Consider the following 27,341-nt stretch of genomic DNA (forward strand, 5'->3'; position numbering starts at 1 on the left):
TGTGAATGAGTGGGTGTTTTTGCATGAACCAGGCAGGGGTGTGTCTTTTTTTTCCTCCCTGTTATCACTGTGTTTAACCATTTTTTTGTATTGAGTACACTCTGGGCTGTTGTAAAGGTCCTTCCACTCCCCCTTTAACGAATCTACAATACTGCAGACATACTTTTTATCTTGAAAGTTTCCAAAATTAACTCCAGTCTAATGCAACGGAAGTAACCTTTTTTGGAAAGCTGAATATGTAGGGGTTTCGCTATTTTATTTAATTTCAGTTAATGTTTAAACATATAAAGACTGTTTGGAAAAACAGTTTTAAAGTATAAAACATGGAAGAAGGAAACTTTAACAACGCTTTTCATTTTTAAAAGGCTGTGAACATTTCATTGCCAACTCAGAGCATGGAAGAAGTAAACACAACTCTGTATACATCAGTGAAGTTACACCAGCTTATGTTATCAGCAATATTGATTTTGACTATAAAAATGTACACTCTAAACAATTTGATTTTCCAAGAAAGGAGTAAGCAATGCTGTATAGCAAACATAAAATGTGGTTTTACTCTAAAGTGACAGTAAATATGACACTGCCCAGCTCTGGGTTTCTTGTCTTTTAGTAAGCTCCCCATTAAATATTCTTAATTTACAACTAAAAAGACATTTTACACAACTACTACCCCTGCAGTCTCAGCCGACCTTTGACAATACATTTACGCCAGTGGTTCTCAAACACTGTATCATGAAACTCTTTCAAGGGTCCCACAGTCCCAGCACCAGGGCTGCCATGATCAGGTAAAATTGGGCATATGGGGCCAGACACATAAATGACTGCAGTGGGAATGGATGCTCTTACCTACATTAGGTTTTCCTCCCTTCCCCTATGGCTAAAAGTTTGTAAATGCAAGTAGAAAAGCTCACAGTGGGACTCTTTGGGTGTAGAGCACAGCCACATCCAGGTCCTGCAAAATCTGCATTTCCTATTTCCAAACTTCCAGACAATGGGGAGGGAGGGATGGGGGGCAGGGCAGGAGGTGGGGGAAAACAGAGCAGAACTGGGAAGGGAAGGGAGCAAAAAGTTAATGCAGGCAGGAGTGCCCACTTCTGCTGCAGCCGCTTCTCCATCTGGTCCCAGCTGTCCCTCCTGGAAACAGAGTTGGGTGGTGCAGTTTCATCTGGTTGTGGTGGCAGCCTGGAGATGCAGTAGGTAAACTATGACTTTACAACGTACAGGCAGTCCTCAACTTACAATGTTTTGAGTTACAAGGTTTCACACTTACAACGTTTATAAATCAACACCCCGTTTCAACTTTACAATGCTTGAGCTGATGCCAGGCCACACCAGCAAACAAGTTCGCTGTGTTGCCCATCTCCCTAGAGAACATCTGTCCAAACTTCCTTGGACATCTTCTTTAAGAAAACAGACAAACTTCAGCCAAGACTCCAGAGAAGACTCCACCCAAGAACCCTACAAAAAGTCCAACCAAAAGTCCTTCAAAAAGTCCAGCAAAGTTACTTCAAAGAAGTCATTCCAAATCAATATGATTGCTATTTACAATATAAATACATTAATGTAGCTATATTACTCATCTATAATTGATCGAGTACAAAATTCTGTGTTATTTTTGGTGAAAATAGGATATCAGGCCTTGGTTCAGCAACCAATTTCCCATTTATAACATTGTTTCCTATGGGAAAATTGGTTCCGAGTTACAATGTTTAGACTTAGACTTTCAGGAACCAATTGTGTCATAAGTCCGAGGAGTGCCTGTATCTCAACCGGGGAGGCTGCCAAATTCAAAGAAGTTATGGGATGGTGCCTTGAGTTTAAAAGGTTGAGAACCACTGTCTTCACTGCAGCTGTGACGTGTGACTGTAGTCTGGGTAGGCATACTCAAACAAGCTAATTCAGCTAGCTTGAGGGTGCAACATGGAATTGGATTTTTAAAATTTAAATCAGATTTTTTGATTTAACCATATTTTTAATTTTTTAAAGATGCTTTTTAAAAAAATAAACCTATATCGTTTTAATTTTAAGATATGTTAAAGTTCAAAGATATCATCATGGAATAGGGATTATAACTTCTAATTATATACTATAAAAGACAATGTATTCATGTAACCTTTTTAGAAAAGTTCTATATATAGGTCACAACAGGCCATGGACTATATTAGGGGCCTGATTTTCCCTCTATAGAGGGAAAGATTAAAGAAAACCACTCTACCTAGTGGGACTCAGTGCTCAGTCTAGAACAGAGTTTCTCAACCCGCGGGTCACAAGAATGTGTGAAAGGGTTGCAACCAAACTTTAAAAATGGATTCTCCTTTAAAGGAGAAAAACATGGGAAACCATGGCTTTTTCCTTGCAGGCTGGCAGAGTTCCAGCTTGGGCCTCCCCCCACCGCCTCACACACTGAAATCCTGCCCTGCATTCTGAGAGGCTGGGGGTGTGGGGCAGTGGGTTGGGTGTGAAGGGCACTGGGTCAGGACTGGCTATTGATGTTTACAAATGGGTCCTGGTACCACTAGTCTAGAAGGTCCCATTAAGCATCTCTGTGATCCTTAGTTTCAGTTCTCAAACAGTGGATTTGTGTCTCCAGAGATATAGGCAGACAAGGTTCTTCGGGTAGATGTGCTATCTTTTATTAGACCAGGGGTTTTCAAACTTTTTAAAAGAGTATACCCTTTCTGGGTACAATTCTAGTGGTGGGGGGGAGGGAACATGGCCACCAGATGCAAAGCCAGGTGGGGAAGAGGGGGACTTGCATGCGGCAGCACAGGGTGGTGGATGGTGGCAGCAGTGTTGTGCGAGATTCCCTCCCCCCCATGTCCAACTGGTGGGCCAGTGCCTGTGCAGCTCGCAGAGGAGAACCGCTGCCCTCCCCTCCCCCTCACTCCTGGAAGGTGGTGGCGCAGGGTGGTGGCACTCCCCAACAGCCTGCGTATACCCCCCCAACACCTTTCCGCGTACCCCTGGTTGACAACCCCTGCATTAGACCAACTAAATAGTTGCAAAAATTGTTCTTTGCAAGCTTTTGGGCACAAATGCCCTTCATCAGGTATAGGGAGAGTTTGTTGTCTCCAGAGATAACATCCTTGCTAACAGCACTACATGGAGATGAGAGATAACAGACCTGATTACCTACCCATTGGCCCTATTGTCTCTCTGTAAGTTTATGTACACAGAGTCAAGCCCTTACCTCTTTCTCAAAGTTTCAAGAAGTTGATTAAATACAGAATTGTTGGGAGTGGAGTAGATCTGGGCAAGGAGAAGGAGTCTGGAGATAAATGCAAGGGAGGAGGGGCAGTAGAAACAAGAGAAACATTTTGAGCAGAATATTGTTGAAATTGCAAAATACTTCCGTAACAACCACTTTGCAGCAGCTGCTCTGAAGAAAGCAGGAGGAACCAAACTAACTCTCCCACAAGATGTGCAATGGAAATCAGAAATGGACTTTATATTGAGAACTGGCCTAATCTGATGACAATTTGCAAACAAAATCTTGTCAAAATAGATGGAACTGTCATAGCCAAAGTTACCAACATTGGGCTAAAGAGAAACACAGAATGTATGCTGACTATCCTAAAGCCTATTTCTGTAGCCTTGAACAGAGGTTATATCAAACAACAAGAATGCACTTTTGTAGAAAATAATGATTAAATTAAGGCTTCCTAACCAGTGTTTTAAATCAAATCCATCCTGGTTATCTTAGTTAAAGCTAGCATAGGTATGCCTACCTATATTGTAATCACATTTTCTGCTCACAGTGCACATATGCTCTGAAAGTATTAATAGCATGATTCTTTCTTTCCTGTACATCTTTACCAAGTTTGGGAGTTGGAGGGGGTGGAAATCAGATGAAGCCTTTGTGATACTTCTTTGCATTCACTGTTTTCCACAGATATTTTACTGCACAAATGTGTTGGAATTTAATAAATAATTCTATTGATAATGCCCAAGAAGAAAGATCCAAATCTCTTCTAGGTGGTTTGGAATACGTACAGCTATAAAGGGAATACAAAGTAATATAATTCTGACACTAAAGTAAATGCATAGGATTTGAAAGTGTTGGCATACAAAGGCAGTCATATAAGGTCTAATTTTTATAGATGTTTTCAAAGCAGAACTGTCTTTTAAGGAACTTGTAAAACTCTTGTAGGAGCACCAGCAGTACCATTATGCAATTCTGGTTTGTATTCATAGTATCTAATTTAAATTGAATGTGAACACAAAAACATACCATATTTTCTCCATACAATATGCTCCCCCTCTCCTCCCCCCAACTGCTGGAAACTGCAGTGTATATTATATGCAAAGATATGGTACAGAACAGTTTCTGCTGGTTACTGGGCAAAAATGAAAGTAAAATCTGCACAAAACTCACAAGAAGCAGGACAATGAGCAGGCTTGGTTCCCTACTGTTGCTACACAACTTTTTCTTCTTCTTCATTTTGTCTTACAAAAACAAGTTGCATATGTTATTCCAGGATGTGTTGTATGTGAGAAAATATGGTAATTTGAGGAACCTCCCTGCTGCTTTCTTCCCAAGTTCTCCTGTTGGTATAGCCTATTCCACTTTCTACAACCAAAATACAATAGGTTATGATGGCTTTACAACTGAATGCATGACCGTATGTACTCACAAAGACAATTTTAGACACTGATTTAAATGGATACTAAAGACACAGTCAAGCCAAACTTGCCCAGAAAATATCAAAGAGGCAAGGATTTTCGTTGTACATATTTGGTCCAATGAAGGAGATCACCCTAAGAAATCCTTGCCTCTCACATAACCCATTTCAAAACTAACACCTACATAGAAAGGCAAAAGCACTTTGCTTCAGAAGGCTAACTGGTATAACAAACAACATGAGACCATCTAATATCAGATTCAGAGGACCAGCCTACTTAATTTCACAATAAGCTGTGTGAAAATGAAGCTATCATACCTGTCATCTGTTACACTCTTAAATAAAAAAAACCTGATATGATTCAATTTTCTCTTACATTTAAACTGGATTTATCTGCATTTAAATAGTTCCATTATCTTACCTCGTGGCTGCTCAGCAGCTACAGATCAATTTCATTTTGTTTGATTAGACTGTTGTAAGAATTACATGTGAACTTACCAAAAGTATTTCCATATTGTTTTCTCCTTCAGGAGTGAACAAGACCTTATACTATAGCACCAGCAAAACAACTATAAATTTGATAAGGGAAAAGGTGTGTCATACATTGCAGTACTATCCATGCCAAAAGTTCAAATAATTGAGTCAGACTCTCCCCTCCTATCCCCAATATTTGAGAATTTATTTTTTAAATAATGTGCTTTTGTTTTATATTTTGAATTTTGGGGCAGGGCTGTAGAACACGACTTTAATAACATGCCCTGCCCAATTGTTACCATTGGGTCTGTGCCATTTTCTGAGAAAAAATATTTTTTAAATTTTTTAGATTTATCTGCTACCCTATCCAAAGAAGGCACTATCTTGAAGGCTTGCCAAAACTCAGTAAGCAGCCCTCCACCTGAAATAATTGTCCACCCCTATTTTATATGCCACTGTTTTCTGAACCTTTAGCATTAGCTTGATTCATACAAGCTTTTCTCTAAAACCATGGTGGCTTAGAAACCATTTTTATTTTGTGCCAACGAAAGCTGGGATTCTCACAAGGACACCTGCCTTCAAGAGCATGGCTTTTAAGAAAAGACAGTGATACTACAAGACTCACAGTAAAATTGTGGAAGTTGGCAACACTCAGTGTCTACAACTCACGGCTTTAATACATGCCCCCTCCTCCTGCACTTGCTACTACTAGGCATATGAATAAGGCAAGTGAAGATAAATTTACCAAGTCACTGTCAGGATCCCCGAGTCTCAGACCTAGGTCTTCCAGGCTTATGGGCAGGCCTGGGCTGCAGCACCACTAAATAGCCCAGCCTGGGCCTTCCTCTGAGTTTCCCAGTAGGGGACCATGTAACCCAGAGAAACCAATGAAAGCCACAAGGCGTTAATGAGAAGGCTATAACAATCCTACCACTGTCCAAGGTACTTGTCCTAGAAATAGTGTTTGTAGCCTTCCTGCCTGGCTCTTGTCCCACTTCTGCCTCAGACCTTCCTGTCCTACCTCCAGCCTTGTTCCTGTATTGGGCCTTTAGGCCTTGTTCCTATCTCATCCCTGCCTTGGAACCCAGTACCTCGCTTCTGCCTACAGAGTTGCATGTTTTGGACTCCCTGGCTCCTGACTTCTGGCCTAGCCTTGACCACAGACCCATCTGAACCCCCAGGCTAGGGAGAGACATTACACATAAATTGGTTAAAGTGATCAGACACTGATTTAAACCTGTAACAGAACAGACATTCAGTGCACATAAACCAGTTTCAAAATGGCCAAAACTGGTTTGAGATAAATCTGGCTGAATATAGTATCAGACGTAACTGATATGGCACAAACTGGTTTATGCAATGTTTGTCCCACAACCCTTCCTGGTTTAAGTTAAACCAGAGTCCCCCAGCATCCTGCCATACTCTCTGGGCTGGGCTTTCTGCTCCAGCTCAGCCGGCCTAGCCCTGCCCCTTTGCTCCCAAAGCAGACCAAGGACAGGCAGGGGTTGGGGGTCTAGCCAGAGAAGGGTTTAATCCTCCTGAGCTGGGTGTGCCAAGCACTCCCCTATTGTTGCTGCAGCAGCAGGGCACCATGGCCCCTGAGGCAGAGGGGGACAGGGAAGAGGGTTAGGTCTCCCCTCTACCCCCACTGGCAGCCAGGTCTGCCTGCTGTTGCTGCCACGCTTACTTCCTGCAGCAGAATAAGTCCCCTGCTGTCCCCTCCACCGGATGCTGCCGAGTGCAGAGCAAGTGGTGGCTGCAGCCAGGCCGGGCAGAGCTGGCTGCAGTGCCCTGGGGACAGAGTGGGGAATAACCCCGCTTCCTGACCACCCCCCACCCCACCTCCAAGAGGCCCTGCAGGCAGCGTTTGGTCTGATCCCACCCCCGTCCAGCCACTGGAGCACTGAGGGGGAAAGACCGTGATGGGTAGCAGCCCCTGTCACCGTTTCCCCAAGCATGAGCCCCTTCCTGACAGGGAGCTGTGCTGTGGTCAAAGGAAGCTGCTGCAGAGTGTGGTGGCACTGCGGGGGCTAGGAGGGCTCTGGCCCTCTCTGGACCCTGGTGCTGCCATGCGCAGCCTGCCACAGCTCTGCCAGTCCCACAATGCAGCACCCCTGCTGGGAACAGGCTCATGCTCCCCAACATTATGACAAGGGTTACTGACCCCATCAACAGCCCTGCCCCCTCCTGCCACAGTGGCAGGGTGGAGGCATGGCCAGATGCCAGCAGGCAGGGCCGGGGGTTATTCCTCCTCCCTTGGCATCTGGCAGAGGGGACAGCAGGGGGCTAAATCCACTGCAGGGAATGAGTGCAGTGATGACAGCGGGCAGACCTAGCTGCCAGTGGTGGTAAAGGGGAGATTAAACGTCTTCTCTGCCCCACTCTGCCTCAGGGGCCATAGCGCTCCGCTGCTGCAGCAATGAAGGGGAAGCGCCCACCAGACCCAGCTTGGGTCCCTGTCGGTGGCACAGAGAGGGAAAAATTCAGCCCAGACTAGCCAGGGTCCCCCCACCAGCCAGTTCAGCCCAGACTAGCCAGGGTCCCCTCCCAGCACACTTCCCTGCAGGCAAGGGCATGCTCTAGCACCCCCCAGCGCCTGGCGTGAGCAACTACAGGCATGTGCTTGCAGTTCCTCAGTCCAGAGAGAATGTTTGTCCTGTTACAAACCAGTTCAACCCAGGCAGGTTAGACTAACTTGTGTAGCCCAGGTGTACATGGGTTTGTACTTCCCTCTCCAATTGAGGGAATTATTGGCAGGGCAGTGTGCTGTGGAGGGACACAACAGCTCAGTGGCTGCCTCCGTCCCCTATAGTCAGGTCCAGTCAATCGATTACTTAACTATACACAGATCTATTATTACAACAAAACCATTAAAGGGTAAGGACATATATGTACAAATTTACAAAACAATAAACCCTATTTTACACACACACACACACACACACCATTTAAAATACAGATGAACAATAGAACAAACCAAAGAATACTGGATTGGGCAACCTTATAACTCTATTCATACACAGACTATTATTTCAAATTATTCACATAAACTGTAAGGAACAGTCCACAAATATAATCAGCAGTCCTTAGACTACCTGGGTGCCCTCCAGGGCAGGGGCCCCACTCCCAAGGTACCACTATAGGAAAGGAGGTGGGAGGAAAGAAAATGGAGAGGAAGACCGCAAAGGCTCTTAAGCTTCCCCACTATCACCCAGAAGCAGCCCATGTGGTGCCCCTTCACAACCCTCAGGGGGATCCCTCCCCTGTGGCGACCTTCTCTCCAGGGTAACTTACTCCTCCACAGTCCCAGAGGGTTGCCTCTTGTTCTCCAGGTCAAGCTCTGTCCCCACCGGGTTTTCCTACCACCTGACTCTACTGCTACCATCCTGGCTTAGGGCCACAGGCACCACTTTGTGTAGTGGGCACTTCGCCTTATGCTAGGGGTTGGAGGCCTGGACAGTTTTGTGCAGCACCGGGGCTCGATCTGTTCCTGGACCCTCTGGGCAGCATTGTCTGCACTGAGCTGCTGCCCCGTATCAGCTGCTGTAGATCCAAGCCACCTCAAGCAGCTCCCAGGGCTCTCATCCGCCATGCAGCGCCTCCTGCACCGAGCTCCCAGCCTTGCTTTGGTGGTTGCAGACCCAGGCTGCTTCATGCAGCTCCCAGGGCCTGGACACCATGTGCTGTGCTGCACACCAAGAGCCTAACTGCTGAAGCTGTGCCATGATCCCTGCTGCTGGAAGTCTTCAGGGGCTCTTCCTGGGCTACTGCTGCACCCTGCTGAGCAGCTCTCCTCAGCAATTCCAAGCCCCGCTCTTCTCTCTTCTCTGTCCCTGACCACGAGCTGATCACCTTCACCATCCGCTGTAAAGCTGGCAAGTCAGTCAGCAACACAGAAGTCCTTGACTTCAGAAAAGCCGACTTTGACAAGCTCAAGAGGCTAGTCGGTCAGGCCCTCAGGGACCATGACCCCAGGGAGATGGGAGTTCAAGAAGAGTGGTTGCTTCTCAAGGAAGCGATCCTCAGTGCACAAGCTAAATCTATCCCAACACGGAGGAAAGGCAGCAAGAAGGCACAGCAGCCCCCCTGGCTCTCCAGGGACCTAGCGGACCTCCTATGGCTAAAAAGGAAAGCCTACAAAGGATGGAGAACGGGATTCACCTCCAAGGAGGATTACTCTGCGCTGGTCTGGTCCTGCAAGGAGCAAACCAGGAAAGCCAAGGCTGCAACTGAACTCCAACTAGCTTCAGGCATCAAGGACAACAAAAAGTCCTTTTTCAGATATGTGGGGAGGCGGAGGAAAAGCAAGGGCAATGTTGGACCCCTGCTAAACCAGATGGGGCAACTGACAACTGACGCCCAGGAAAAAGCCAACCTATTAAATAGGTACTTTGCATCAGTCTTTCATCAGTCACATGGGATGTCCATGCCTGCTATGGGACAGGGAAATCTGGGTGAGGGGGATCCCCTACCCTCCATAAATGCTGACCTCGTGAAGGAACACCTTGAGAAGCTGGATACCTTCAAGTCAGCTGGCCCTGACAATCTGCACCCCAGGGTACTCAAGGAGCTGGCGAGCGTCATAGCCCAGCCACTGGCACGGATCTTTGAAAACTCCTGGCGCTCTGGTGTAGCGCCTGATGACTGGAAGAAGGCCAATGTGGTGCCAATCTTCAAAAAAGGGAGGAGAGTGGATCCGGCTAACTACAGGCCCATTAGCCTGACTTCTATCCTGGGGAAGATCCTAGAAAAGTTTATTAAGGAGGCCATCCTTGAGGGACTGGCCCAGGCTAACATCCTAAGGGACAGCCAGCACGGGTTTGTTGCGGGTAGGTCTTGTTTGACCAATCTCATTTCCTTCTATGACCAGGTGACCTATCACCTGGACAAGGGAGAAGAGGTTGATGTCATATATCTTGACTTCAAAAAAGCTTTTGATCTGGTATCCCATGATCACCTCTTGGCCAAACTGCCCAGTTGTGGCCTTGGCTTCACCACGATCCGCTGGCTGGGAAATTGGCTCTGTGGTCGGACCCAGAGGGTTGTTATTGATGGCAGTCACTCATTGTGGTGCCCTGTGACCAGTGGGGTCCCTCAAGGCTCTGTCCTGGGACCCACACTGTTCAGCATCTTCATTAACGATGTGGATATTGGAGTCAGGAGTGGACTGGCCAAGTTCGCTGATGACACCAAACTTTGGGGCAAAGCATCCACGCCAGAGGACAGGTGGGTGATCCAGGCTGACCTGGACAAGCTCAGCAAATGGGCAGACGAGAACTTCATGGTGTTTAACACCGAAAAATGCAAGGTTCTCCACCTTGGGAGGAAAAACCTGCAGCACCCTTATAGGCTCGGCAGTGCTACATTGGTTAGCACTACAGAAGACAGAGACTTGGGGGTCATCATTAACCACAAGATGAACATGAGCCTGCAATGCGATGCTGCGGCTAGTAAAGCGACCAAAACACTGGCTTGCATCCATAGATGTTTCTCGAGCAAATCCCGGGACGTCATTCTCCCCTTGTACTCGGCCTTGGTGAGGCCGCAGCTGGAGTACTGCGTCCAGTTTTGGGCTCCACAATTCAAAAAGGATGTGGAGAAGCTTGAGAGAGTCCAGAGGAGAGCCACGCGCATGATCAGAGGTCAGGAAAACAGATCTTATGATGACAGGCTGAGAGCCATGGGACTCTTTAGCCTGGAAAAGCGCAGGCTCAGGGGTAATCTGATGGCCACCTATAAGTTTATCAAGGGTGACCACCAGGATCTGGGGGAACATTTGTTCACCAGAGCGCCCCAAGGGATGACGAGGTCAAACGGTCACAAACTCCTGCAAGACCATTTCAGGCTGGACATAAGGAAGAATTTCTTTACTGTCCGAGCCCCCAAGGTCTGGAAACAGTCTGCCAGCGGAGGTGGTTCAAGCACCTACATTGAACACCTTCAAGAGTAAATTGGATGCTTATCTTGCTGGGATCTTATGACCCCAGCTGACTTCCTGCCCTTTGGGCAGGGGGCTGGACTCGATGATCTCCCGAGGTCCCTTCCAGCCCTAATGTCTATGAAATCTATGAAATCTGCCCCTTGTGCTGGGCATGCAGCTTTTATATGCTCCAGGGCTCCACCCCGAAGTCTTCCAGACCTGACAGTTCGCAGTCTTCAATCAGGTCCAGGGGAGCTTTTCTCCCCCTTCCCTTGGGAATGGGGCATGATGTTATTTCTCTTGCTGCCTCCTGATTGGTGGATGGGCTCCACCAATCAAAACAGCAGGATCTCAAGCCTGGGACTCAACCCAAGCTCTGAAAGGTACGCCTGCTACACTTGCAAAGGTTGAATCAATTCAGGCTCCAGCTTTTTAATGTCTGCCCTAGCCCCAGCGTGGTATCTCAGACTTAGGCTGACATCTGGTACTGTGACCCTCAGTTTTAGCATCTGGACGTCCAGTATGGTTGACCCTTGGCTTTTGAACCCTGATCCCCCCGCCCCCCATATCTGGGTTGTGACAGTCACAAGGCCCTCACTACAGGAAACCCTCGCTATTCCTGGTTTAGCATCTGCTGTTTCAAATATTCGCGAATGCCAAACCCTCATCTTAAATACACTTACAGGAGTGCCGCACTTGCCACCACTGGGCTCCTGCCATCTCCAGCACAGCTGTGCCCACTCCCCGCCCCCCAGCTGCTGGGGGCACTGAGCTCATGACATTTGTAAATGCAGTGCTGTATTGGTGGATTTTGCCATTCATAGGGATCTCCAGAATGTATCCCCCATGAATAGCAAGGGTCGCCTGTACTCATTAAACTAGCATTAGCATAGTGACCAAAATACTGAAAGTTAGAATGGAGAGACTTTGTAGAATAGCATACCTAAGAGAATCAATATAAAACAAGCCTGCAACAGATAGCTGATTTTATTCTCTGCTGGGTTCCAGCTATTTTGCTTTACTCAGATAGCATAAAAGATCAGAAGCAAATACCTGATTTTTTTCTGAAGTTGGTGAGCTTAGCTGATCCACAGCCAGCATAGCCAGCTCCCACATCGGTAAGAACACCCCCATTTTTTGTAGGCAAAGTAGGTTTGGTCATACCAGAGGTACAGACCAGAAGCCTTTCCTTTAGCTCTCCCCAGCTAGCATATGATCTCTAGTGGGTCCCCATCTGAAATATAATACCTCAATGTTGATGTAACCTGGCTGCAGTTAGGGCTGAGCCAGGAAGATAATCAAGGTATAGATATCTGGCACAGCAGCATCTGTACATTGGTCAAAAACGACCTTTCTTGCAAACTTTGTAGTTATAAAACCGTGATTAATAATGCAGTCCTTAACTAGGTAAAATAAATTATCTACTTCCCCACTAAACAAAGAAAACTAGGAATGCAGCCACATTTCCTACAATGAATTGGACCAATATAGCTCTGTTGCACAGAAAATGTTAATAAACAACTGAAACTAAAAGTGATTACTCTAAAAGTAAGTACAAAATATCACATCACTGCAGGTTTAGAGCTTGGCAATACAGGAGTTGGCTCAAACAAATAAAGACTTGTAACTGAAACAAAAAAACCCTACATTTCTGGAAACTGCGCAAGGAAATTCTGTAAAACTGTAAGGGTTTCACAAAGACATTACCAAATAAAAAGTCATGTTGTGTTGGGAGACTTAGAACAACTGCTGTGTTTTAATCTGTTTGAATATTGAGACATTCAGAACTACTTAATCTTTAGCTTACGAAGTGCAGGGATCAACAATTTTTTTTTAATAATAAGGGCCATAGCTTGTGACCCAGCTGGAGCTGTGGGTCACTGTTCACCTCTGGGTACTTCAGTGTTAGTAAGCAGAGGCTGCAGCAAGGAGGAACAGCCCATGACCCAGGCTGAAACAACTGACTGGAGCAGCCAGAGGCGATTGGCATGCAGTTAATAAAACATGAACCAGATCAAACTAATCAAATTCTTAGTAAATGAGAGCCAGAACAGACCTTCACAGACTGGATCCAATCTGTTTGTCGGCTAGATCCGAGTGCCAGGCTTAAGGTTATTGACCCCTGGCTTAGAATATTTTAGTAGGGGGGTGTCATGGCGCAGGGCCCTAGGAGCGGCTGTGATCTCTCTAACGCCCCCTACCGTGCCAAGCAGGCGATCCAGCACCCTTGTTCTCACCCGCCACATCTTTGCTGTTATCTAATTTTATCAGGGAAGCTGCCTTTTGTCCCCCATGGACACGGTGTTCTGTTTATCCTGGCCCCTATTCTGTATGGAGTGACCTGGTGCACCCAGCCTTATGGGCTACGCGTGGCTCCAACCTCCCCTGTACCACACCCCAAGCTTCGCTGATGTCCCAGATGTTATCTAGTCGGTTTTCCTTTCCATGCCCACTCGCTGGCGCCCCCGGGCTTGTCACGCAGCCGGCGCCCACTCGCTGGCGCCCCCGGGCTTGTCACGCAGCCGGCGCCCACTCGCTGGCGCCCCCGGGCTGGGGTCAATGCCCCCTAAATGTCGTGCCCTCTCTGGGTTTCTTGCCTGTGCGCCCCTCCCTGAGGCTCCTCGCCTCTGGGCACATGCCCTCCTTGGGCTCCTCACCTATGCGCCCCCTCTGGGGCTCCGCCCACACTGGGGCTTGCCTCCGCATGCGCCCTCCCTGGGCTTCGCCTTGCAATTGGGCTTCTCTTCCTGTGTGCCCTCCCTGGGGCTTCTATTCCTATACGCCCTCCCTAGGGCTTAATGCAAGCACCCTCTGGGCTTCTTGCCGGTGCCCACTCTGGTGCTCCTCACAATTGGGGCTCAGGTGGCCTTGGCCGTACCTGGCCCCCAGACCCCTTCTTAGGTCTATGATCCTTATTCGGCTCAGGCGGCCTCAGGCTTACCTAGCCCTAAATCCACTGTTGTGCCCTCTCTGGCACCAGGAACCCCCACACTGCTGGGGCGCTCCTATGAGGCCTCCTCCAACCCCTACAGCCTCACCCAGTCCTCCGGTGTAATAACAAACAAAGTCATCATAAGCCAACCAGCTATAACACAAAAACCAAACCTCCTGGCTCAAACTCAAACCCTAAGCCTTCTGGCTACTCATCATTTCCATCCCTGCCACAGGTTCCTCTACCTGGTATCCTTGCCCATAAGCTGCTCAGGCCCTCAGGCTTCTCAACTCTGCCTACTTCCACAGAGCTCTACCTTCCTCAGCTGCCAGAGGGTGAACTGCCTGCTAGGCTTCAGCCTGCGCTGTTTATATACTCCAGGCCCTGCCCCCTCCTGGTCAGCTGATCAACTGCAGCAACTGGCACCTGTATCCCTTCATAGGAGCAGGGCACCAGAGTGCCCCTGCGACAGGGGGATAGGGGGCCATTCTATAAAAAAAATATTGTGACATAATATGTTGCTGCTGCAGGTCCAGGCTCAGATCTTCAGATTTAAAGCAGACCAGAACCACTGTTAATGGACACTTCAGGGTATGGACGCACTCACATTTAGAGCAATTTCAAAAAGGGAGTAGCTGGTATGTTTTAAATGTTATGCATGGACAAGCTGGAAAAAATACAGATGGAGCAAAACTGCTCCAGCTTTTACACTGCTTCATCCAGTGTTCTTCCTTTTTTGAGCTATGGAAAGCTTGCGGGAAAATACATGAGAGGACAAAAGAAGGGAGCGGCTGATGCTGAGAATCTAGATATGGCAGAAAAACTTTATAATTTAGGAAGGTTTTGCAGTATTTCACAAAGACTGGCCAACACTGGATTTGTCTATTGCGGTCTGAACATTCATTCTACAGATGGCTCCCTTAAGGCAGCTCCCAAACACCTGACTCCAGGCTTTGAGATCTGTGTTGCCCTAGTAAGGCACAACTGTCTGAATAGCATATAGAGATAGAGTTTCTAATGTAACCAAAATTAGTCCATTTATTGCATTTGAATATTAAGACCCAGATTTTAATGATGAGGCTCATGATGTGGAAACATTTTATTTATCTATAAATTGTTGCTTTTATAAAGAGCTACTTAAAGAACCAAAAGTCTTGCTACTGCCCTTGCAAGGGTCTGGGGTAGGAGTGGGCAATTATTTTAGGCGGAGGGCCGCTTACTAAGTTGGCAAGCCATCGAGGGCCGCATGACAGGCAGCCCAGGGCAGATTAATATTAATTTTCTAAAATTTTTGGGGGCCCGACGGCCCAGAGAAAATGGCTTGGCAGGCTGCATCTGGCCCACAGGCAGCATTTTGCCCACCCCTGGTCTGGGGCCTAACCTTGTCTGACAGAGGGCATGTATATCCATGCTCCACGGCGGAGGGGCTGCTTTAATTGGAGTGGCTCAGCGTCACATATATTCAGTGTCCCGCACGTCAAAATGGCAGCAGGGGCACTTTAACTAAAGCTCGTTTGATAAGCTTTAGTTAAAGCACCCTTGCTGCCATTTTTAAACATGGGGATGCTGAGTACACATGATGTGGAGGCTGCTGGAGTGCGCTAATTAGCATGTTCCAGCAGACTCACCGCAGATTCAATTAACTGAGTCTGATCTGACGTGTGCTAATTAGCACGCATCGGAGCAGAGGTCTGCCAAGTGCATAGGTGCCCAAAGTGTCCAGAAAGTGTCTCATCCTAAGAGATAGTCTGCCACACCAGGAAGTTCCTGCTGTTTGTTGCCTCACCCACCTGTCTCCTGGGACTTCCTGGATACTCTGTTTTCAGAAGAACTTACTGCATCTCACAGTCAGCCATGAATCTAGAAAACTCTATATTCTGCCTTCCAAAAACATGGTGAATGTTTTATTTGGGGATATACTGCATTCAAGAAAATATGGTACTTTTCAGGTGGCAGTTAAATATTTAAATGCATTATTGGTAGAGAATGTAACCATATTGTTCTGCTGTTACACACTTTCTCCCCTTGACATATATACTTCAATATGAGTGGCAACCCTACAATCAGCCTGCCATTTATTCACTCATTTACACTGTGTGATAGCTCTAGACTCCTCTCTCTGTATGTCTCCATTTAGAACTTTTACAATCCATCCTTCTTTTGAAGCCCATTTCTTTTTCTCCTGCACCAGGCTCTTCCTAGTGTCTTTCTCCCTTTGATGATTCTACTTTGCTAAAAAAAAAAAACCCTTTGCTGTGGTGCTTTTAGTTTGTCCGCAAGCCAACTACATGTCACCACAGAACTATGGCTCCATGAGCTAAGATTCTCTTTAAACCTATACTTCATTCTGGGATGTCACTTGCTACATAGTGGCCCTACCTGTAAAGTTGCATACTTACCCAGAAGCAAGTTTTAACCCATTTCCTATGATTACAACAATTTGTGTAGGGAAAGCAAGGCAGAAATGACTCAGGGTTTGGCTACAAGACAAAACTGCGCCAGAACAATTTAATGAGGAAGAAGACTATGAAATAATATAGTGAACATTAGGCATGAGTTACTGAATATCAGCACCGAGTCAACACACCCATTAAAAACATGGCTCAGCAAAATCTGTAAAGTCAATTTTCTTTAATAGAATCCTTGTCCTATGTCCCAAAGCAGGACACTTCATATGTTTTGTCCTTACTTCAAGGTTAAAGGGGGGCCTAGGGAATGAATAATATTGATTAATGGTGTCTCAAGGTTTGCAATTCAAGCAGTAATTATGCACTCTTAGAATTGCTGTTATCTCTTCAGAAGAGGCAGGTGCATAAACCCTGTTTATATTTAAATCTGCTTAATTTTCAACCCTTGGTAACCACTTGTGTCTAATCTAGTTTAAGTAGCTTCTTTCAGGACATGAAAGATACATCTTATAACATACTCACCATTTCTATCAGCATTTCAAATGTATGTTACATCTAAATGGACCCAAAATCTCTCAGGTAAGAGAGGTAGTGTGCAAAATGGGAGACTCTTCATTGAGGTTTCAACTACATAGTGCCTAATGGAAATACTATCTAGATGGTCATTCTATCTACCCTACAGCTTTTAGCACCTCACTGTGATAATTCCCCCTTCCACCGTAGTTTCTCCTACTTGGATACCTTTTAAGGATACTTCTATCCCTCTCCAAGTTAACAGTACAATCAAATCTAAAAATAAAATATTTAACAAGTTATATTACAGTAATTCAACCCAAAATTTTCAGAACTTAAGTACCTAATGTAGAGGTCCTAAACCAAGGGTGGGAAAAATATGGCCTGAGGACCGAATCCAGCCCACCAAGTCATTCTATCCAGCCTGCAGGGCCCCTAAAATAATTAGAAAATTAATATTTATTTGCCCCTGGCTCCCGTCAAGGATGACAGGAGGCAGGGGCAGTAGGACCCAGGGAAAGCCCCAACAGGCTTCTGCAACAGCAGCCCCCCAGCTGGAAGCCCCTTCTGGCCTGGGACCATGGGACTGCTCATGGCTGCACCAGCAAGGGAAATTGAGGTAAGAAGTGGGGGGAGGCAGGGGAGGACCGTGGGGATTGCCTTGGTCTTCAGGGCCAGACCGGCTCCTCCTGAGTGCAGTCCAGCCATGCAGGCAGGAGTCACCGGGTGGGAGGGAAAGTGGTGGTGGGGGCAGGGGAAGCCAGTGGGAGTGCTGGGCCTGTGCTGGTGTCCTGGGGCCAGCACTGGCGGGGCCCAGAGCAGGGTGGTAGGAGCATGGGACGTGGGCTGGCAGAGGTCTGTGGAGCTGGGCTGGGCTCCGAGCGGCTGCAGCACAGGGCACCAGCCACGGGGTGGTGGAGGTACTTTCCCCCACATTGAGTACCAGCTAGTTCCACAGAAGCCGCTGCTCAGCACAGAGGAAAGCGGCCCCCCCCGCTCACCACCGCCAGGCAGTGTTTAGTGTGGCTGCCTGCCCATGGTGCACTAGGCTATGGTGCAGCTGCTTTACTGCTGCCTCTGTGTTGCCCGGTGCAGCAGCAGTGGCCATGTGAAGCAGCTGCTGGGCAGCACAGCAATGGCAGTGAAGCAGCCGCAATACAGCCTAGCACAGTGCAGGCACAGTGCAGTCTCAGCGATGGCGAATGGAGGGGGACCACTTTCCTTTGTGCTGAGCAGCAGCTTCTGCCATGCTGCTGCTGCCACATCTCAGCCCCGATGGGTGAACCCACAGCTGGTGTGGTGCCCAGGCTAGCAGCAGCGGTGGGGAACAAGCTGGTGCTCAGCGTGGGGGAAAAGCAGCCACTCCCCCTCCCTGTGGCTGGCACCCCATGCTGCAGCTGTTTGAAGCCTGTGCAGGGCTGCCTGTGTCTGCTCTCCATTCCCATGGGGCAGAGGTAACCCAGCAGAGAGGCACGACAGCCCTGCATGGTCAGTGAGTGGCTGCAGCAGGGGAAGTGGGGGGCACTTTCCCCATGCTGAGCACCAGCTCGTTCCCTGCGGGCCGTATTTTGCCCACCCCTGTCCTTTACCCACTAGTTTAAACCCAACAGTTTCTCTAGGGATACATTTTGGTGACTTATATTTTGTCACCATTATTTCCTACTGTTTAAACCTTATTGAATTATTTGGGTTTGATTCAGGTTATCTTTTTTGCTGTGTTGGTCTGTACCTTTTTCCATGAGTAAGTGGGTGCATTTACATGAAACACTAATTGCACAGTAGCCTAATAACCCTGGCACAGTAGTGTGCTGGGCACAACCAATGCTAATATGCTACTGTGGAGTAGTATTAGGTTACTGTGCAGTTAGCATCTGTAATAACCCGCGCACTAGCAGTACTGTGCAGTATCACCAGTTACTGTGCATTGATTTAGCACTTGGTTATGTAAGTACTAAGCTTAATGCACAGCAAAGATGGCACATTAATGAGCATGTAGATGCACACAGTTTCCAGCAATCTAGGCCTCACTCTTTCTTTCCATGTATTGAACTCTCATGACCTGTTATAAACTAGTCAGAGGGGACCAGCAGGCATTGGGGGGATCCCTGTTCCCCCGAGCACTACCAGGAGTGACAAGAAATAACGGTCACAAGCTGGCAGAGGGTAGATTTAGGTTAGCTATCAGGAGGCGCTACTTCATGGTCAGGGCGGCTAGGATCTGGAACCAACTTCCAAGCAAAGTGGTGCTGGTTCCTACCCTGGGGGTCTTTAAGAGAAGACTAGATGAACACCTTGCTGGGGTCATTTGACCCCAGTACTTTTTCCTGCCAAGGCAGGGGGTCAGACTCGATGATCTGCTCAGGTCCCTTCCAACCCTACTAACTATGAAACTATGACCTCTCGCTTCTTTTCTTTGACGGTCTTTCCATTTCCTCATCTCCCTTCTCTGATGTATACACTATGGTGTGGAGAGTCAAGAAAAAAGATATCCCAGGTGAAGGGACAGAGCACCCAAAAAGACAGAATGATGGTTGCACAAAAGGTATGATTTTTAACCAAATGTTAAGACACCATAAAGGCATATGGAAAGACATTATTCTACTGCTTCCAGTGTACTTAGATAGCACTGCAATTCCTATAACTGTGTATTTAAAAAATAGCAGTAAGACACCCTCGTTTTGTCTCAACTACTTCATACCCAGCTTGTCAGATTAATTTACAGGATCTTTTTTCTGTTTATATAGTATGCGACTAAAACTTAATACCTTAACAGAAAATAATCTTTTATATTTAACTCTGAGTGCATCAGTCCTCTCCTGCTTGACAGTCAGTTCCACATCCTGTGTGAATGGGCCTTCTTTAACTGACTGACATGCTTCAGGGAGAACAAAAGTGTTATATGAAGTCATAGGTGTAGAGGGAGTTATGATCTTCCAGGTAGTGCTGGACAATCTCAGAGAGGACTTTAAATATCAAGACAGAGACTTCAGAGTGGGCTCTGTATTTGTGAAGGAGAACTGAAGAAAGGAGAAAATTCAGGGAGATGTGCTAATAGGGCATTAGTAGGTGGGACACTGCCTTTTGTACTGGTCGGAAATTTATGTTCGGAGAGAAGAGAGGTGGCAAAGACAAAAGAGCTGTGTGTGAATGGGAATTTTGGTACAGACTGGAAATTTCCTGTTATTTTTCCTGCTATCACTGCTCTCCGTGTGCTGCTCCTTTTGCCATTCTACTCAGTATACATCAATAGCAGAACAGTTACAAAACCTGAATTTGACTATGCAGTGTTTAATAAAGTAATCATGCAGCTTGCAAAAAAATACCCTATTTCACAGCTCTCGGGGACTTATTTTTTCATGGTTGTAATATCAAAGCTCTGAAACATTTTGAAGTCAGGAAAAATACAAATCCTGGTTCACTATTCTTTAACCAGTGATTTCAGTATGTTGTTGGATGGATTCTGTAAAGTTAAGAGTGCGATTCACTGACTTCCCCCCAATATAACAATCCCAACATCCAACAATGACCTTAGTCATCTTTAAAATCAAACAACATACAAGTAACATTTAAAGCTTTCCTTATTTTTTAGGACAGCATTGTCCAACTGGCAGCCTGTGGACCATATGTGGCCTGGGAAGGATTAATTTGTGCCCTCCAGGCTCTTGCCCAGCTGCCACTCCCCCCATCACTCCACAGGCTGCTGTTGCCATCAAGGTCTCTGGGCTCCCTCTTCCTCCTCTGGCTTTTGCTTGCTGCCCCTGCCCTGGCAGGGTGATGTGGCATGGTGCAGGCTGCAGAAATGGGGAAGCCTGCAGTGGCGGAGTTTGTGGCTGGGAAGGTGTTGTGGGGAGGTACTCTTGCATGTGTACAGTCCACTGGTTGGGGGTACTTGCATATGCAGTGCAGTGGGGTGGGGGCTGCCCATGCAGTGTATGGTTTGGTGGGACTATGGCTTGCACTGGAGCAGCCCATACAGCATGTGGTCCCCAGCTGCTTAGAAACTAGACAGCCTGGATTTGGCATTTCCTCTCGTGTTTCTCAAAGACAACCAAGAAAGAGATTTAATGAATGACTCTGAAAAATAGTTTTTATCCTTAAATTATGTGATGTATTTTACATATATAAACAAATATGACAAAAGGATACATGTATTACTTTCATGATTATTCTGAAGTCACAGCGTGTGCATGTGTGTGTGCGCGCGTGTGTGCATGTATGAGAGAGAGATCAAATACAGTAATTTAGCCTCAGCACAGTAATTGTGTGCTGCACACTCACAAACACACAAAATCCTTGTAGAAGTTTTTGGGTTAACTGTTTTATAAAGATAGAAGAGTCTTCCTTAAAGCTAGATGTACTTCATAGCATGATTAATTGAAGACAAGGGCTATCACATTTCAACATATAAAATAATAACACAGTTTAAGTCAGCAAAACGGTCAAGTAAATCCTGAAGCCTCTGCTTATCACAGAACTGTATTAAAAAGAAATTAACTCTAGAGGTCAAGATAATAAGGTAGCGTATGGAGAGAATTATTACAGTCTCTCAGAAGACTTTTCTGCCTGAGGTGAGCCAGCAGACATATCCTCAGATTAAATTTTCATCACCAGATCTCTGTATTTCATCAATCTTTCATTACTGCATGGCTTAGAAAATCATCTGGTCAGGTATCATTAGAAAACCTTTCATCTTCCAAAGCAAAACCTAACCAAATAAATTACTATGAGCAAAATACTGTTAAAAATAAGGACCTGAAGATAGCAATGGGTTTCAAATAGCTCAGTATTCATAAGGTATGACCATCAATATTATTCAAAATTATCAGTTTCTTTTACAAAAACAGAGTATTTTTACTATGCAGGGTATTGCAGCAAATGAAAATCAAGTCATTATTGCATATTTACATGCTATTAACATCTACATACAAAATGAAAGTAGAGTTGTGTACTAGAAGCAATGATTTTATAGACATCTTTAAAAATGAATCTGTACAGGTCACAAAAACATACACATAGTCTACTTTCTCTCTTTCTCTGACAAAAGCAGTTTCTCCCAACTGCTGTAATCAGGAACTGCTGTCTGACTGTCCATTTGGGCTAAGTATAGACATTTGGGGGCATTAAAGGGAGGTTAAATTGATTCAAAATAGCTGCACGTATCAGGAAAGTCAGGATGGGGGGCTAGTGGAGCGGTTGGGGGTTTAGCAGGTTGAAGGGGATTTGGGGTCTTCCAGGGAATGGAGAACAGGCATGAGCTGTAGGTGGGGTGGGGAGGGCAGCCATGAGCCATGGAGCATAGGGGGACAGGCACATCCCACAAGGGGTGGGGGGACAGGTGCATCCCACAGGTGGGGTAGCAGAGGCAGGCATGTTCCACTGATGGGTTAGCAGGGGCAGGTTTGATCTGCAGGTGGGGGGGCAGGCCCTCAGCCCCCCCAAATAATTTTTTGTCCCTCTACTCAGCACTGGGCAAGCTATGTTTAAATCAGGCAGCCATTCTGAACCTGATTTAACCTCCCCAAATGTCTGTACTTAGCCTTGGGGATCAAAATGCTGACTGCCAGAGGGTTGCATGCAAATTTACGTATAAAAGAACAGTGGAGTGACTCCCATTTTGATGAAGATGTGTAGACAACAGGGAGGATGAGTCACAGTATGGAGTGCTCCAATTTGATCCCAGTAGCCTGTGCAAGATTATGGGCTGCATTTCAACTTCTCCAACCCTGGAATCCAGGTATGCTTCAAAGTCTTCCTTATCACAATAGCTTCTCTTTGGCGGGTTATTGGGGCTTATTCAGCAAATGCTGATCTACAAAGAATGTTCACTTCATGGAGCCTCCAAAATCCCCAAATTCACACAAATCTGAGTATTTGTAATTGCCATTTGACTCATTCTGCTTTGAGATAATTTACCAGTTAATTAATGGCATCTACTCCATTATTTGAAGGCAGTATAGTATACACCAATCATTTAGATCTAGAACTCACACAAGGAAAAGGATGTTCTTCACCTGCCCTCCCCCAAGGTTCTGAAAACAGAAGTAGCCAAAGTGAGGAAGACTAGAGCAGGGATATCAAACTCCTCTAGCCCCACAGGCCAGATCAGGCCCATTGATCCCCACCTCCCCCACCTTCATGCTTGATCTAGCACATGTACCACCTGCCTGGGCTGGTCCAGGATGCCAGCTGGTCAGCCACCATGGGCAGCACAGCCCAGGACCCAGCCCCAATGAGTGCCACAGCACATGTCCTGGGCTCTGTACATGGGGCTGGTCTGGTGCAGTATGTGCTTTAGTGGGGCAACATCAGGGGCTAGATTATGGTACTCCACAGGCTGGGTCTAATCTGTGGACTAGACCACAGCACAGCAAATCTAGAAGGGATATTTTTATATGTACCAGCAAATGATATTATATATGTTTATATAATAAAACTTTGGTAAATCTGTTTACCTCTTGCTGTAACCTACAGTGACCAAAAAGAAAGAATAATTTCTTGTATGCATATGAAGCACAATTTTCATACAAGTTTGTCTTCTGATGTTAAAACCAGGGCAAAAATTATTTATCATCTCTTCCAACTGGTTTCCAGCATTGCTGATATCACAAATGTTCCTTCTCAGGAGATTTGGTAGCCACCCCCAGAAGGGGCGCAGATTCTTTCTTATCGAAATTTTGACTTATATTTCTATTTCATGGCCTGGATTATCTATGGCAAACAAACTGTTCTTAATATGGATGGATGAGAGTAACCACCCTTCGTGCAGAAAGTTGGACAGGAATAAAATCCATGTCCAGCCCTTAGGGAGGGCAGCAATTACAGCAAGTGTCTGCACAATGCCATGCTGGCTCTGAATGAGCTGGTTTATCTACAGAGCACAGTGCAGTGCCATGTGGAGATACTAGCTGGTGTCCCAAAAGCAGTATGGACAAGTCAGCATTGTGTTTCTCCTAGGCTAATAAGCCCTGCAGCTATATTGTATCTGGTTCCAGAGCTAACTTCTCGACAGTGCTGCACTGTGCCATGCTGATATATCCAAGCTGCTGGCCCGTGCATGGAAGGTTTTAGATTAATTAATCTGTACATTCCATCTCTTCTTCTCCACTTCCTGCCAAATGCTGCCATCAGCACAGACTTATTTGGATCATTTCTCTGTCCTCTCTCTCTCACACATGCACAAAGACATGCACGCACAATCTAAAACTTATACAGTGCAACTGAGGCTTGCGGAGGCTTTCTATTTGAAAAAAATGTCACCCATGAGCACATGAACTTTTTTCAGCATTGCTCTGAGCCAAACAGGTACAGCTATCTGAAATGATTCTAAATGTATAATGAAAATAGTTAGGTACAGCAATGTCATTTTAAACATCAAAAATGCTAAAAGCTCCTGTGACCAGTTAAATATTTATAACAAGTGGCATCAGAGGTGGACAAATGTGATGGGCTATGTTGGCAATTATTTACTATTTTGTTGAGAAATATTATTAACATAACTTAATTATCCAAAATATGTGAAATGCTTGAAAGCAGTAACAGAAAAACAAAACAGTCTCCCCCCAGTTCTGCAAATAAATCATTTTGGAATGCAGTAAAAGCCTTTCCATGTCCTTCAAACCCTTTGATATAATGTGCTTTTATTGTTTAGCTCTACCATATCGAGATGTCCACAAAGATGCTCCATTTCCTAACCAAAGACACCTACTACAAAATCTGACTTTAAGGGGAAATATGGAATTGGGTTCATCTCAAGCAAATAAAGCACTTTCATGTTTTATTCATGAAAAGTTAAAACCTCTTTACTTCCCAGCATTTCAAATTGGATTTGCCCTTGTAAATGTCTCAAAAACCAGAACCAAAGGAACTAAAAATGCAGTAAGACAAACATTGCCTGTGTACAGAAAAGAGCAAAAGGCTCCAGGGAATAATATTTGGTCACAGAACCTTTTTCCTCAAGATTACTGGTTCAAATGAAAACCAGGTCACTGATGACCCAGAAGTCATGATTATCCAACAGCTATCTGGCAGCATGCTATGAAATGAGCCAATGGTCTCAAAGTCTGAACCTCTGCATCACTAAACCCTGACTGTTCCTGGTGTCACTTACCATTTCCAAAAGAGAGGACACATGCTGAGTGGATATGAAAATGACCTACCCAACTCTCCCACCCACCGTAAGTTGGAAGCTTTGGGCCAAGTGGAAGCATATTTCCAGGACAGATAGTTTGGCTCTCAGCACTGCCTCCTGATTCAATAGGGGACTTTCAGTTACCAGTGCTCTCAAGCTAACGCTTTTTACAAATATTGATTCATGCAAAACCATTCTAATTCAGTGCATTTCTAGTGCCAAGAAGCATTAATTGCCATTTTGACAATCCAGGGAAGCCAACAACACAGAAGCCAGCCAACAAAAAAAAAAAATCCAAGAGTTTACTGAACTACCAGGTGTACTGCTTTCATTAGTCCAGTGTTTTTACAAAATGCTTGCTGATATCCCTTTTTGGGATAGCAAGTCAGTAATTGATGAACGCAGGAATTCCATGTCAAAGAATGCCAAATCAGCAAAACCACTTTTTTAAGGAATATGCTCGTTTTAATAAAACCTTTGTGAGAAAAAGTTTCTCCAGGCCAGGACAGAATTTCTGCTATAAATCAGAGACTCCTCCAAACAGTAAACAGATAAGTGATTAGGGCACTTGCTCTCAAATCCTTTTGTTCTGCCTAATTCAATCCTAATAACTGGGTTGTGTGGGTAAATCTCTTTCTTTTCCCCAAAAAAACCTTTCAAAGTTCTAGGATTCAACTAGGGCTACCATATTTCTAAATCCAAAAAAGGGGACACCTGTGATGCAGACAGGGTGAAAGGTGGGGGGGGGATATGACAGTGGGAAGCAGTGACATGCCAGTGCCCTGCCCCTGTCCATTCTGTTGCACCTCACTCCCACGCCACAGCCCCCCCCACCGCCCTGCTTCTGACCCTCACTCCCGACCCACTAACCCCAGCCCTGACAGTGCCCCTCACTCCCAAACTGCAGTACCGGGTCATGATGATGCCCCTCACTCCTGACCTGCAGCACTACCTCTCACTCCCCGTCTCTGCTAGTGCCCTTCACTCCTGACCTGCAGTCTCCTAGCACTGCCAGTGCCCCACACTGCCAATACACAGTCAGTCCCTTGCCCCCCGCTCCCCTTACTCCCAAGCCACAGCCCACCCCACCAGCCCTGCCAGCACCCTTCACTCCTGATCTGCAGCCCCTTGGCCCCCCAGCCCTGCCAAAAGGGCCCCAGCTGTCCTCATCCTGACCAGGCTGGAGTGGCTGGCTCTGATTCATGCAGGCAGTGGCGGAGTATATCCATCCATCCCCAGTACGGGCTAAGGGGAAGAAGGGAAGGCTTGTGGCACCCCCCCCACCACCACCATGGGCGGGAGCTGCTCTGCAGGGCCAGACAGCCTGGCCATAGCCCCCTTCCTCCCCCCTCAGCCCAGGCAGCATCTCCTGGTCACTCAGCCCCTGCAAGCACAGGCACCGACCCCTGTGCTACTGAACAGGCTACAGAGTTCTCTGCTGCCCTCAAAGGGCACCCTGCCCCCTTCCCCAACTGAAGGGGCAGGGAGCTCCCACCCATCCCCCTGCCCTGTTGCAGCCCCAGCCCCCACACTTCCCCTGCCCTGACCAAATCTCTGGGATTTTGTTTTGCTCCATTGGTGGGAGAAGGGGGAGGGCAATCGGAGGTAACAGGAAGTGCCAGGTGTGTCTGCACGCACCTCTGCAGCTGCAGGTACATCTGTGCTCCCTGTTGCCGACAATCATCCTTCCCCTGCTCCCACCAGTGGAACAAAGGAAAACCCTGGACATTTGGTCAGATTTAAAAAAGCCACCTGGACAGAGATTGGGGGCAAAAAAAGAGGACATGTTTGGAAAAAAACAAACGTATGGTAATTCTAATTCAACTCACTCTTGAATGACAGGGTTTTTTTTAAATCTCAAACACAGGACAGGAACACACTTTCCTGCTTAGCTCTAGACACTAGGTCTGTGAGAAACAGCACCATGTCATTTTGACTTCCATTTCAAAGGGACAGTATTTCATTTCATCGTTTTGCTTTGTTTCAAAGCACTGTTTTGTTTAGTTTAAACTGTTTAGCTGTTTTGACACGTTTTGACATTTTGCCCATAGGAAGTAATGGGGAATCATGAAAATACCTTTAACTTTGTCATTTCTTGCCTGATGTGGATGAAAATTGCGGGGATGGTAGTCCCTTCTGAGGGCATGAAGCTGCCAAGTTTCAAGCAGATAGGTGCACGGGTTTCTGGGAAACTGTACTTCAAACTGCTGACAGAAAAACTCATATCATGCGTGCAGATCTGGAGGCCCGCCCAGGCGGGGCTATGCCAGACTCCTTCAAGGGGCCATGAGCCCCCGGATCTGCACACAGGATGACAGCAGGCTGCTGCTGCCAGCTGGGACCG

At 46.4% G+C, this 27,341-nt stretch overlaps 1 protein-coding gene across 17 annotated transcripts in view; it reads right to left on the reverse strand.

Moving 5' to 3' along the window:
• The window catches only part of APBB2 (amyloid beta precursor protein binding family B member 2), a 291,766-nt gene that overhangs the window by 33,501 nt on the left and 230,924 nt on the right, over window positions 1-27,341 (reverse strand). The gene's annotated exons all lie outside the window — the stretch shown is intronic.

The sequence above is a fragment of the Crocodylus siamensis genome, chromosome 2 (genome assembly GCF_052110815.1).
Source record: "Crocodylus siamensis isolate JL-2025a chromosome 2, ASM5211081v1, whole genome shotgun sequence".
Lineage (NCBI taxonomy): Eukaryota > Metazoa > Chordata > Crocodylia > Crocodylidae > Crocodylus > Crocodylus siamensis.